At 35.1% G+C, this 14,579-nt stretch overlaps 1 long non-coding RNA gene across 1 annotated transcript in view; it reads left to right on the top strand.

The window, feature by feature from the left end:
* Window positions 1-311: 311 nt before the first annotated feature.
* The window catches only part of LOC121318078, a 145,075-nt gene continuing 130,807 nt past the window's right edge, over window positions 312-14,579 (top strand). The window contains exon 1 of the long non-coding RNA XR_005950576.1: window positions 312-438. This is a non-coding gene — a long non-coding RNA (uncharacterized LOC121318078). The remainder of the gene's footprint in view (window positions 439-14,579) is intronic.

Genomic DNA, 14,579 nt, shown 5'->3' with positions numbered 1-14,579 from the left:
TTCTTTTTCTTCTTTTATGGGGAGCTAGATTTGTAACGAAGCATTCAAGTCCACAATTACCTGTGCCAAAAAAACAAGAGACTAAAGTTTATTTACAATCTAGAATTACATATATTGTATGTAGCCCAGTAATACCATATATATTTCTCCGCGACCGTGAAAATTTGCTGAACTTTTTTTTCATAGTGGTTTTGAATTGATTCAGTAGCTTTGAGTCTCCACCTAGCGTATATGTTCGTTAGCGTAGTGTGTTGGAAGTTCACGAAAGTCTCAAGTTCGGGGCGTTGCCACTACCTTGCAGGGGCCGGGCCAATCGCACAGCTGGCAGTAACTTTGTAAACAACACGACTGTGTCTACTACATGTTGTTCCTTTTCAACGTAAACTGGTAGTTGGTAGCGTAAAACAACAAGCCGTTTAAATTTATGACAATACAAAGGTAAGTGCAGCTGTTTTGCTTTACATGCATTTTGCAGTGTTTTATCAGAGCCGTAATGGCTTGGAAAATGCACGGTTTACATGTTTTTTTCGAGTGTAATTGTTACCTAGAAAACCACATACGCTATTTTCATTTTTTTTTTTTAAGTTTTTATTTTATTTTATTTTATTTATTTTTTGCCTTGGACCAAAAAGTTTGAAACCAGAGCGCTACTGTACAATAGTGTACAGACGGCACAGACTGTTGCGCATTTTTTTTCTCCTGAAAAACATGAATGGATAACAACACAACGTATCCAGTTGTGTGTTTCTGTTGAATGGAGTGTTGCGTTTAACCGTCAGATAGGGTAGTGCTGAGTTCCATGAAGTGGTTGCAACTAAGCACAAATGGAAAATAACTAAAGATACTGTTTTGAGACAACGTGTATAATTTGTTTGATTTTTTATTTCAAGATTTGTGGTGGGGGTGGTCAAATCGGGCTCTTAGTAACAACCCCACCTATTTCCCAAGAGATGGGCTTGTAAAATTCGGTTGAGGAGGGGGAGGGGGATGTGAAGATTATATGAAGTATGCTCCCTCCTTTTAAATCCGTCGACTCCACTTAGCAGCTGTGATCACCACTGGAAATGTGGTTAGTGAAATACCTTTCTTATTTTATGAGCAACATTTTCTACAGGTATAATATGTAGACAAGCAATGCACTTTCAGCAGCTGTCATTAAAAATTGCTAGTTGGAATGGAAATACAGTAACAAATACACTTTGGAGCCAGTTTAGCCTCAATTAAACTGGAATACTGGTTGTTCAGTTGTCCTCTATTTTAAGTTTGCCATAGATAAAGTGTAGTACATCATAAAAAAGAACACATGATTAAGTGTGATAAAATCTTGTAGATGTATAAAAAGCATAGGTGAAGCGTGATTAGTAAAAAAGATTGTTACTGTGCATGTTTTGTGATGTTGCATTTATTTGTTTATTTATTGTTTCATAGAAATACAGCTTGGTGTAAAAAAATAAATAAATAAGTTGTAGCAGCTGGAATTTTCTTATCACACAAAGCCACTATTATGACAAGATCAAAAATGAATTCTCAAGTGTTTTAAAAGGAGTAGGTTAGAAGTGTGTTTGTGCTTGCATGTTCAGATTGCTGGAGTAGAATTGGCATTAATGGTTAGAAGCTATCCTCTTGAATATGTGTGCTTAAGGGTCAGTTTGATAGAACTGTACCCTGCTGGAGTAAGACACAGCTGTGTTCTAGTAGAGCATTCTAGGGCATTGGGGAATCGTCCTGGATTGCTTGAACCACACGGGGTACTTTTTTTTCTTGAGTAAAGTTGGGTTTTTTTAATGATATTTAAACATATCACAATCAGACTGCTTTCTGTTTTTATGTTCTGAACCTGATTTGAGATGTTACAAAAAAGGAAATGACATGTAAGAAGAAAACATTAGAAAACAAAAACCATGTCTCCCCCTTCTATTGAACTTCCTGTTCTCTGCCACTAGCTAATATCACTGTACTCACAACTATCAAAAGAGATCTCTGACATTTATTCAGTATGATTAAGTAGAGTGCAGATTCACTTGCCACTAGCCTATATTATTGAAGATCCATTTTAACTGTTCTGAAGCACTAGACCCCCTACACTTGTGCAAAGGCACACTCAATTCCTTAAACTTGTTCAATGGTTATTATATGCCTCTCCAAAAACTGAAGGAGAAAACAAAAACAGAATGACTAGCAATTGGCACAGCATGAAAAAACTTCATGTTCAAACCTTATTGATTGAATGTTTACGATATATAAATTGTTCAGCCGCAAGCAACTAACCTAATGTCTGTAAAATTGGGTGTCACTCAGTTGTCAAACTTGCAAAAATACACTGCTGTATAAAATGCTCTACGTTGTGTCACATTGCTGTGGAATATAAATACTCTTTTTGTATGTAAGCTGTCATTCAGTTCAAAGAACTATATAAAGTTCTACTTCAGTTGACACTATCAAATATTGCTGTTACCTCTGTTCTGCAGAAGAGACACTAACCTTTCTTGATATCTTTCTAATCTTTACATACACCCACATATGCTGTTGCAGGCATGTTTCCATTTAATGTATGTCCTGTGGCACTTGAACATGAGAACAACAAACACAGATGTGTATTTTATCACACAGCACAGGATGTGGCTAGAACACACATAAATGTAGAGCCAAAGGGAGGTTACTGTAAGCTAAGAAATAAACTTAGTGAGTGTGAGTCAGGGAGATACATGTACATGTGAGATGGCTAAAAGACTGCACATGCAGATATTAAGCTGTTTTTGAACATCGCAGTGTCTTGTTATTGCTCTTACAAAATAAGTTTGTGCAATGGTCCACCACCCCTTCTAGAATGTCACTAGCCAATCGGAGTGCTCCCTCAAACTCTGCAGCTGCAGAAGTGCCCTTAGCCTAGGGCTGCATATTTTGGTCCATAGTTGAACACCCTGGAAGATGTTATTGTGCTTATTAAATGGCTTTCCACCTCAACCCTCTATCAATTTAATAAATGTACAAACATGAACAAAACACATTTATGTCGTTTTGGGTTATATTGTGCAAGAGTTTGAGTTTAAACCAAGAGAAACTGTAAAATATGTATCTTTACATGCAAGTAGTTGTCTTAGGTCTACAGAGGTACTGTTGACCTCTTCTTTCTTCTTTGTTGCCATCTTTAAAAATGGATTCTTGCAAAGTTCTGTAACAAGCATTGATGGGTTCTAGATGAGTGTTTGAAGGACTTGTGGTGGAATAGTTGACTTCACCTCAATCTGGAGGCAGGGATTTTCCTGGATTTTGGTTGATTTGACATGGAGTGGCCCTGCTCCCTCTTCCCTTGTCATTGTATCATTTTTGTTTTGTTTAATACTAATACAGACAGTGTTGTTGTTCTTCTGTTTAGTTTTCAGACACACTCTTCTTAAATCACTTTCACATTCAGTTGTACTAGGGGAGATGTTTTGTTTTTGCTGTCAAAAACAGTGATACCTAGTGAATGAAGTATGGTTTTAATTTCCAACAACATAGGCTAAAACTAGTAAGATTAATTTGTATGGTAACAGTTGACTGTTATGTAGATGTGACTCCTACAGTAAAAGTAGTAAGGTAAGGTATTGTCCCATTTTGCCTTTCCATTCAGTTGTATACAGCTCAACTGATGTAGTTTCCATCTTGTGGGAGGGAGTATTGTATGTTGTATTGGGTACATTTTGTAGGGCCTTTATAGTTATAACAGTACACACTAGCTGTTTCTAACACAACAAATCATTTAGTATATACAATTTTTTCACTGAGTCAGACTTTTCTTTTGGGAGGGAATAACCTAGTCTTGAGCACCTACTATACAGTGATGAGTAAGTGTGGTTCTACCCAGTGTCTTTTGTCCTGGAGGGATGGCAAGGGGCTGCCATACAGTAGGCAAACCTTCAGTACTTTCATGCATCAAACAAAGTAAACCCCCCTCCTTCTTTTAAAGTGGGATAAACAACGGTGTGGTGAATCGGTGTTCAAATAATCCACAGTTTCATGTATCTAAAGGCAATCAGAAAGTGAATCGTTATTTTTACCTGTTCACCACATAAGGGCATTTGCCCCTGACTTCATGGAAACACTGTTTTATCTAGTATTTTCCAGATAGCTACGCTATAAGTTTTTGTGAGGCAGAACTGACCTGTAAGGGGACATTTCTTTACCTCAGTTTTCACTTCTCATCCAAAGAAGAGACCTCATGTGGGTTTGCAAGCTAGTGTACCTGTATTGTATAGTTGCTGCTACAATAGCTGATCCTATTGAAAGGTATCTCCAAAAGAAAATCTACTTCTCATACTGTACATGAGCCAGCATGGTTTACCCTCTTACTGTGTGCAGACAATAAGAGTCCATGATTAAATTAAAGACAGAGCCTTAAAGGTATACTGTAGCAAGAATAGTCTTACCTTTTTAATTACAACACAAATCAAAAGTTCTTTATTATTTAGTTTGAGGTGTTTTGTTTATACTCGCTTTGTAAGTTGATTTGTTACAAGTAATGTGACCTCACCAGTGCCTTACACTCACATTCTATGCTACATGTAGAACACAGGAAATAACAGAAGAAGAGAACAGGGAGACGTGCTGTAACAAAAATACTTTGTTCAAAATAAATGTGAGATTGTTGCTAATGAGAAGTGTAAAACCAAAGCCTTGGTAATTATATGTTTCTGATGCTTTTGGTGAAAGGTGCTGTAGAAATGTATTGTACATTATACAACAAGCGTTGAAAGTGTAGCCTTTAGCGTTATATGTAAGTGACTATTGTTATTATGATTTAGTCATTTAGCAGACACATTTATCCAAAGTGACTTGCAGAGACCTGGGGGTGAACTATGCATCACAACTGCTGCTGCAGAGTCACTTACAATAGGACCTCGGTTTTACATCTCATTTGTTTAAGTGACTTGCTCAGGGTCACACTCAGTGAGTCAGTGGCTGAGCTGGGAGTGAACCTCCTGGTAAGGAGCCCCTTTCTCAAACCGTTTGAGCACCTATACATCCCCTACAACAGACGCACAGACAGAAAGACAAACATAGGAATAATACTCCAGAAGCTACTTCTTGATGGAAATCTACATACATATTTGGTCACTGTCAGTGTTTCCTTTAAGATATGTAGGAGTGTGTTCATGTTGTTTGGTTGTTAAATACAAGGATTTGAATAGCGTGCTGAAGGGTAACGTGAACTGCTGTGCAAGGCAAACTAACTGGTCCCATGTGTAGCCCTAGACTGATTAAAAGCTCATTTAAATCTTCTCTGTATGCTACCTTTAATGTCAGACAGAGATCTGAAGCTATATATAGAATGCACTAATGTGCCATGCTGAAACAGAAGTCGTTTTCAAAGAACACAATAACCTTTTAGATGCTGTCTCATAGGTGTGTTCAGTATGCGGGAGTACTCTTGTTTTTATTTTGTCATGCAAATTATTAATTGCAAAAGTCATTTTCCTGCTGATAATTTAGGATGCAATTCTGTGCTTTCTGGTTTCAAAGAAACTGTCTCAGTAATGGATGCTGAATTACCAGAACCAGTAACATAGGTAATTGAAGTTTAGAGGAAGTTGTATGAACAGCTGGGGAAATCTCACTGCCTGTTTACAAGAATCAGCAGATTATAGATACACGATTTCCAGATTAGTTACTGAAGTAAATATTTTGTATTGGCTCGCTGTACTGAATGAGTGATCCAAATGACAAATTAGTGCAAATTAGTTATTTATTTTTATCATTTGACAAATGAGCCAGGACATGGTAGGACTTGAATTAGGGCTCTGTAACACCTCTAGGAATGGCCTACTGTTTGGACATGCAATAATTCTATATTTCCAAAAGGGAGATTAAAGAAGTTCATATATTAAACAAGGAATACTTATTACGAGGAATTTCAGTAGTACTGGAGAAATGGATTCGGCTCTCTTCATGCTGGGCATTGGAAATGTACTTTTTGGAAAATGCTACAAGGTAGGATGTTTGTTGAGATATGTATTGTTGGCCAGAAATGTATGTCTCCATTTTTGTATATAGAATATTGAAATAATATTACTAGACATTTATGTTTCCATTTTTTTAAAAATAATGAAACAGTATTAAAAACAACATGTACATGATAGATAGACAGTGTAGTTCTCAGTTATTTCTTCTACAAGATTCAAGACATTGTGAACTTTACTAGTAAATAAAACTTTTTTTTGTAAAGTTGTGGTGCTCCATTTTTAACATCTCTAAAATATATTTTATTGTGAGGAGTGTCACCTAATTAAGCAAATACATTTTTCTTACAGCACTATCTTGTAAACACTTTGTGCTTCAATTAGTTGTTTATTTGGATTAAGGCAAATTTTATTAACCAACAAAAGAAGGCACTCAGTTTGTCAGTACATTACAACTGGAAATACTGAAGTATAAGTCAGATACAGCATATACTTATTATTAAAAAACTACATAAATCGTGATCTCAATTTTGATATTATGTACTGTAAAACTTGAGTTTAATGTTATTAAAAACATGGTGAAAGGCAGCCTCAACAGTATGAGATGTTACTTGTTGCTGTACACTTAATCTGGGTGATTTACACAACCTTATGGACAACCTGTGAGTTGAACATATGTAGTATTGACAGTGTTTGGATACTGTTTTGATGGTTCATGTGAAACTGAATTCAGTGTTGTGTTGTAACCATCTGTAAATTACCAGCATTTGTTTGACGTCAAGACTTCCTGTAGCTTTTCATAGGCTTTCTGCAGCAGGGTGCAATTTAGTGGAACCTCTATAAACAGTGCTCTGATACTGAGAAACAGAACTACCGTGAAACCTGAACTAACAGGTACAGCAAAGCGACCGAATATTGGTGTCTGCCAAAGACATGTGTCTGCCTGTTTAACTCTTTAATAAGTTACTTTACTGGTCTGCTGTTTTAAGTGTTGTTATCTTTCCTATATAGATACAGGTCCGAAGTGTAGAACAAGTTAAGGTGCCTCTGTCAGTCAATTAAAAAAAAAAAAAAACTTTCTGTTTGGTAAAAACAGGTGACTGATTGATTCATTCATTAATAATATGTTTTACTGTATTTGGTTTTGTGTATATTCTGTGATATGGAGACAGGAGTCATTATATTTTATTGTTTCTCGAAAAATGACATCCAGTTCACACTAAAATGGTTTCATTTGCTCTGAACTGCTGTCATAGCAGTTGAATATTTCTCAGTGTTTCCATAAATGTTTCTTGTTTACTACAGCTAGCAGTGGAGAGTTGAATGTAGATCTGTTGACTAATAATCTGACCAGTGTGACGTCATTCTCCTGTCAACCCTCAAAAACATTTTCTGCTGTGGTAAGACATTGAATCCAGAAACGAAACTCAATGTTCTTTGCACTTGCCCCTAAAGTGTCACTCTCTTAAGCTATACTAACTCTTCAGCAGCCACCTATTGTATCTATCATGTAAGATAATTGGGTCATTATGGAAAGTTAATTGGAACATGAGAATTGTTATTTTTGAGTTTGGAATACAATAAATAGGTCTCTTCTTGGGGCATAGAAAGGATGAAAGAAGGAAAACCGTGAAGGAAGAATAAGAAGAAATAGAGCATAAAAAAGAATGAGAAGGAATTGCAGAAAGAAGGGGAAATCATAAGACAGTAAAGAAGTTTGGAAATACAGAAAGTAAGATAAGTAGGAATTAAATTATATAATTACAAAATGAAAACAGATAGACACTGAGAGAAAGTAATCCACCATTCTAGGTGTATGTGCTTTAAAATCTACATTATTAAAGACTCTGAAAGACAAACCTCAGTTTTCATGATCCTTGGCAATGGGAATGATATGGCAATAAATAAGCAAATAGCTCCATCCGGTGGCCATATGGTGCAAAGATTTTTTTTTTTTTTATTCCAAGCTGCAGTGTTCCACAAGCATGTTAGTTTTGATTAAGGTTTACGAGATTCTGCAATAGTTTGATCCTTTGTTCACTCCTCAGATTTTAGCAACAGACAGGCCTTGCTGAATGTCTAGTTTGTTTCCGTTCCCCGATCGTAGTTTCAGTTTAGGGTCGCAAGCTCATTCCCCCATGAAACTGTTTGCCACGTTGTCATTGTGAGCCCAGTGTCCATGCTGCTGCATCCAGTTGTAATAAATACAGAATGATGTAGTTTTGAACGAATAGTCAGCACATTTTCTCAATAGAGTTGTTATTCTTGTTTTTAATTGTGTTTTTGGCACCCCTAAAAAGTTGACTTTACTAAAAGTATAGCAGAATACAATAAATCATGGTAAAACATAGATAAGCATAGTAAAGCCCAGAGAGGTAAACCATATATAAAAAAGGCAAGTAGTAATCATGGAAAAAGCATAAGAGAATTTCAAAATTACAGTGCAAATGTACTGGTTAAACTTTTATAGGATGTCAAAACCTTGAATGTAATGTAGGTCAAGATCAGATTCATCAAAACATGGCAGAAGGAGACAGTTTTACATTTCAACATTGTATGCAAGCTATAAAAATTAAGTCCACTTTGCTTCGTCTAACAGAGAAGCATGCAGTTTCGGAAAGTAAAAACAAAACTAAATATTAAACATTTTCTATTCTGATGTTGATGGAGCTAACGTTACAGTGCATGGCCTCTTGCAAATTATTACAGAAGTTCCCATGAAACTATATTTTTTAATATACTTTTAAAAACAGTAATTATTATCAACCTGGCAAAGTTATTTTTCCCACACGTACTCTGCTAATGATCGTTTGGTAGGTGGGTAATTCCAGAAGTAATAGAGCAAGTATCATCGCTGTTCGAGACTGCTGTATTGGGGTTTCTATCAGCACTGAGCCCAGAGCATGCTAAGTGCTTTCTATTTTTCATCTTCTTAATGAAGTACAGTGTTTTGTTGGTAATAGTTACTCTTGCAAGTATGTTACTATATATTGTATTGCTGCAACACTCTGTGATAGATTTTAAATCCTAATTTCTAGGGGAGTCTCCAAAAAGTTAAAAAAAAAACCCAAACAAACACAAACTACATTAAAAAACAAATCCAAATTCTAGCTTTGGTATATCCCCTTGACTTTCATAGCTTGCTTTTACACTGCCAAACACTGCTTTGAAATCTTTAACTGTGCAGAAGTGATGGTATTACTTCTTTGGACACCTACTGGTTATGAATGTCTGGAAATGATGTTCTTGTCAACCTCACTGTGGCAGGACAGCTTGGTGGTGACATCCCCAGGCCAGGAAGTTGACACACACAGGTACTGCATGTTGAAGCGCTGGAGTGAAGATTTATTATATTCCAGAAATAAACAAAACACGTACAATACACTGCTCACAGAGCCAAGTAAAAGTGCATACAAAAATAAATCAGATCACAAAAGTACCTCCACCAAACAAGTACCGTGCTGGTCCCATCTTTCTCTTTACTTCTCTCTCATGTACCTCCTGTCTCTCGTACATCCTCTCTGTACACCCAGTCCGTTCAGCAAACGCTGCAGGTTTTTATACATGTGGTTGTCTGCAGATTAGCAAACACTTCATCAATCTGGAGACCACATTTTGCACGAGACTTTTTTATCTGTATGGTCGACAGCCAACCTGTTAATAATTCATTCGCTGCCACCTGCGCATGCTCACGAGATGTCTGGCAGAGACAAGCTGCTAACATTGCCCAGACCACATTCAAACTGTGCAATATAATACAACAAATCAGAACAATAACCCATTCTTAAATAAGCACCAACAATACATTTAAATTCATACCATAAATTCCTAAATCCCAAGCAGTACATTTTTAGCAGGGCTTTGTCCTGCCCTGCTACGCTCGGCAGTTCAATTTTTGGTCAAATTGGCCATTAATGATCTTTTTGTAAAAAAAAAAAAAAAAAAAAAAAAAACCCAAACTAACAAAAAACCACAGCCTTATTGTATTATGACACTGCTAAACAAATTATAAGTAAATTAAATAATTTTCAAAAAGTCGCCTGTAACACCATTTAATGCAGTATTTGTTTGGTCTTTCATTTTCATAATAATTTCCTGTGGAGGAACAATGAAGTTAAGAATTCAGAGAATGCACAATATGCATTTGTTTTCTTATTTATTTGGTGCATCTTAATCCAAAAAGTGATTGTTAATTTAACAGTCAGTTTCTTAATAAACATCTAATTACAAGTGAGTTTTTGCACTCCTATAGCAGAGAATCGCCCATACAATAAAAACCCTACCTGTCCTATAATATTAATGACTTGATTAACTAACCCATCCTTCAGAGTTATTCCACATCATGTGGACTCAAATTTAGAAAGATGATAGCATGACATTTGAAAAACAAAACAAAAACTCTTGTCTGTTGCGGTTTATGAGAAAGAACCCTAGAAATAAAAAGGAAAACTTTGCATTAAACCCCAGCCTGCATTATCAGAAGAAGTTAATGTGTCAGTCCTGTGCTAGGTTCGCTTCTGTGTCAAGTCAGTAGAGTGCAGCATTTAAAATGGGTGTCTCATCATATGGAAATGAACTGTTTCAGTACGCAGTTATATTAAAATTAGATGTAAATGAGTTATAATAGTGAAATTTATATAGAGGATGATATATCATTCAAATTCATAGAGTACTGCAGTCATTCCACGAATGAGGAGAGTTGAATATCCTGCAAGTCCCCTAAAGGGATTGGGTAGGGTGTTTACGGCTGTCGTCGTGAGTGAGATAACAACAGCGCTCTATGATTGTTAATTGTGTATTCTGTTTCTAAACAAGTGCAGTGTATGGAAAACAAAGTATCTTTCAACCTTTATATTTAACAGCTGCATTTTGGGAATTACCTTTTTGAAATGAAGCTCCTGCATCTGTTTAGCAACGCAGCGGAATCTGGAACAGTGAGATTCGCCCAATCATTTTGTCATTCGATTTGAATGAATGCAAGTTTCATTCCAAAACAAACCCAAGAGACGTTCGGTATTTTGGGGTTAAGGCTGGTTCATACGATTCAGACGGGCGATATGAACAGACGCAGGCTGTAGTTCACACTGAGCGATAGTTCCCCTGCGTTAGTTAATTCTGATTGGTTTAAAAAAGACAGCACTCTTATGGGGGTTAGGGGGGTCGTACACACAGCCGTGTTTAAACTCTACACTGTAGAATCACAGCACTTCTGTTTTTTTTATAAACAGCTGATCCAAAAAAGTAAAAAATAATTATTGTGTGATTGACAGCAAATACCACCATTCAGTTTCATGGTAAAATCACTGGCATTCGCTCAGGCTTTGTTGAGCTGACCCGCTCAATTTAACCACCCGCTTTGAGTAAACACTGTACGCAGGCTGCTGAGAGACACACATCAAACACGGTTTAAATTCCTGAGTTGTCGGTTTTCATTCTGATTATTTATCTGCTTATTTATGTACTTTACATGCTTAATTATTAGTTTTTTAGGCATTTCCGCTACATCTATGCAAGTATAATTTATTTCAAATAATAAACGGTAAATTGTATTTTACTTGTAAAATTCTAATGATTGAACACGAGTGACGTTACCAACTCGTTCGCAGCTTCTACGATTTGAACGCAAAGTGGGGCATTTATAGTGTCTAGCTTAATCGTATGCCCAGTTTGAACCAGCCTTTAGACTTTATCACAACATTTGATGAAATCAAGTGGAAATGTGACCAGTTGTGCATTACCATAGGTGTTGCTTCTGTAGGGGCTGTCTATTTACTGTAATGCTGCCAGTGTATCACTTTTACTGACAGGTTCCCAGAAAACATCTTAAACGCTTGAACAGAATCATTAGTAAAACGTACCTTTCTCTTTTGCTTTTTGTAAGACAATAGCTGTTATCATTAATTTTGAATTTCAGCAAATGCTAATTATCACGATAACTTGGGAAAGGTTGTTGCTATGACTTTTTTAGGCAGAACAATTTTAAAACAGTATAATTTCAGCTTTTGGCGAGAAAAAAGAGAATGTTTCATTCAACAACGTTACATTGTCGAGCTAATCGCCTAGCTTTCAATGTCCCAAAGCATGTACACTTTCCTTTAAGCCTTTTAACTTCTCACAGAAACTGCCGTTTGGGGGGCCCCCTGGTGAGCTTGGCAGGGGCGGCCCCCCCAAAATGACGCCCCTGAGAGGAGCCTGGCTTTTTGCATAGTGGTTGAAGCACACTTGCATCCAGCCTAAAGTTAAGCTCATTATTTGCCATGCTTAATGGCTATTCCAGCACTGATATGAGCTGAGGAAGCATATCAATGTTGCACAGGCTTCACTATGCTCACAGCTTCAACAGTAGGCCTCAGTTATCCGCACAACTCTCATATACTTCCTCCTCAATTTAGAACATGCTTGAAAACCTCTTAGTAAGCATGGCAAATAATAAGGTAAGCAGAAACAATGGTGAATTTTACAGAACACATAATGGGATATTAGACAGTTAAAAATAGAAATATTTGCATTAGGGAAATGTAGCAGGTGATTTGATGTGTGACTGATGTGTGCCTCTTGATTATAGAATTCTAAACAGTGCTTAGCTTTTTGAACAAAATGTTTCCAGTGCATGCCAATAATAAGGCTTAATAATTACTGAAAACCTTTTTTTATAAAACTAGTGTCTCAGTACCTTTACAACTTTATGTAGTAAAATGCATACAAGGAAACGTAGCCATAAAAAAAAATGTTTTCTTGTGTATTTATTAAATACCTGTATAGCAAGCAGTAATATAGAAAAATTACTACATATTCATCTGGAGCTAAAGCTTTATAGTTTTTGCTCAGAAGTGTATGTAAATTTGAATAACACATACTATAATAACACATACTATAAAGAACTCTGAGCACTGCCTCTTCACTGGAACCCACAGAGGTTCTTAAACAGCATTTATTTAGGAGACCACAATGAATGGATCTTTACCAAAACACGTAACGATTCCACACAGTTATACGTTACAGCGTTAAAACGTATTTGAATGTGCTTTTGAGTGCATGTGGAGATAGAAGTATAATATGAGGAGTCAGTCATAATGTGGGTTTTTTTTTTTTTTTTTTTTTTTTAATGAGGTCTGTCCCTCTACAGTTGGATTCATTTTAAGAATATGAATTCTTACTGCATTCGTTTTAATTATAATAAACATCTGTTCTGTTCAGTTTTAATCAAATATTTTTTTAATGTTATTTTTAAAATTTTATTTATTAATATTATAATACTAATTATTAACCCTGTGAATGCAATTGTCAGTAATAAGGTTTAATTAAACAGACAGCATCACTACAAGTACAATTTTATTGCACGTCAGCTGCTTTAATTTGCTAATGCACGACACATTAACAGGATGCCAGATCGTTAAGCGTTTGTTGTATTTCCTGTATGAAAGATGTAATGTATAGTCCAGAGTCTTGTGTGTTTCCTACTATGGTGTATAGTTACACTTCGATTGCTGCAGTCCGTTGGAGGATGGCCTAAACAACATGATTTCTGTTGCAGTTTCACCATCTGCTTTTTGTTTTTCTCTAAAATAACTCTGTACAGTTTATTTAAAGAGGAATAAACAGTAATATCATCAGCATTTTATTTACATATAAGAGCCTATTTTGTATTTTGAGATTTTATTTGCCCTGAAGACTCTAGAAAAAAAAAAGGGGGGGGGGGGGGGGTTCAAAAGGTATTCTGGCTATTTAGTTTAAGTTTGAGACATTATATTTATTAACCAATTTGCCAGCATGTTAGATAACAAAACAAAGAGTGTCTCTAACATTGTCTTGTTTATGACACGTGTCTGATTTTCATTTAAATAATTAATTTATATTGTAACATCATGAGCTACAATATTGTAAACAATTTCTTAATGTGAAGAATTCGTACATTTTTACAAAACTAAAGAAACTAAATCTCAAGTAAACACATTCAGTTTAGGAATGCTGTTACTGGTTAAAACATGACCTAATAATAACACATGTTTGATGATATATGTTTGTTTTAATAATAAAAAAAAAAAATATATATATATATATATATATATATATATATATATATATATATATATATATATATATATATATATATATATATATATATATATAATATATACATATATATATATATAATACAATATCAAATTTATTTTTAAAAATGTAATCGAGTTACTAATGATACTTATGAATAAATTTACGTAAAAACAATTACAAATGTTATTTCTAGTTGATCAAAACAGTTTTGTCATTGTCAGATAAATGTTCTAGTTGAATAAATCAACTTTTATTACTGTGTTACCAACAATCCGTCATTATTATTATTATTATTATTATTATTATTATTATTATTATTATTATTATTATTATTGGTAGGTTTTAGTATTTAACTATTTACATTTTCAATTTATAAAACAAAGAAAATTATGCAAAAAGTGAGTTCAGCAGTAACTAGTTTCTGCTTTTAGTTTATATAGTTTAGCTTTAGAAATGTAATAAAAATACATTTTTATTGTTATTAATATTAATTATAAACTGAGTGGAATGTTGGCCATTATCGCTTACGTACATTTCTTTTTTTTTTAAATCTTCTTTTACAAATTGTTTCATTTGTAATATTGT

This window comes from Polyodon spathula, chromosome 7 (genome assembly GCF_017654505.1).
Source record: "Polyodon spathula isolate WHYD16114869_AA chromosome 7, ASM1765450v1, whole genome shotgun sequence".
Lineage (NCBI taxonomy): Eukaryota > Metazoa > Chordata > Actinopteri > Acipenseriformes > Polyodontidae > Polyodon > Polyodon spathula.
This window is presented reverse-complemented; position numbering and strand designations above follow the sequence as displayed.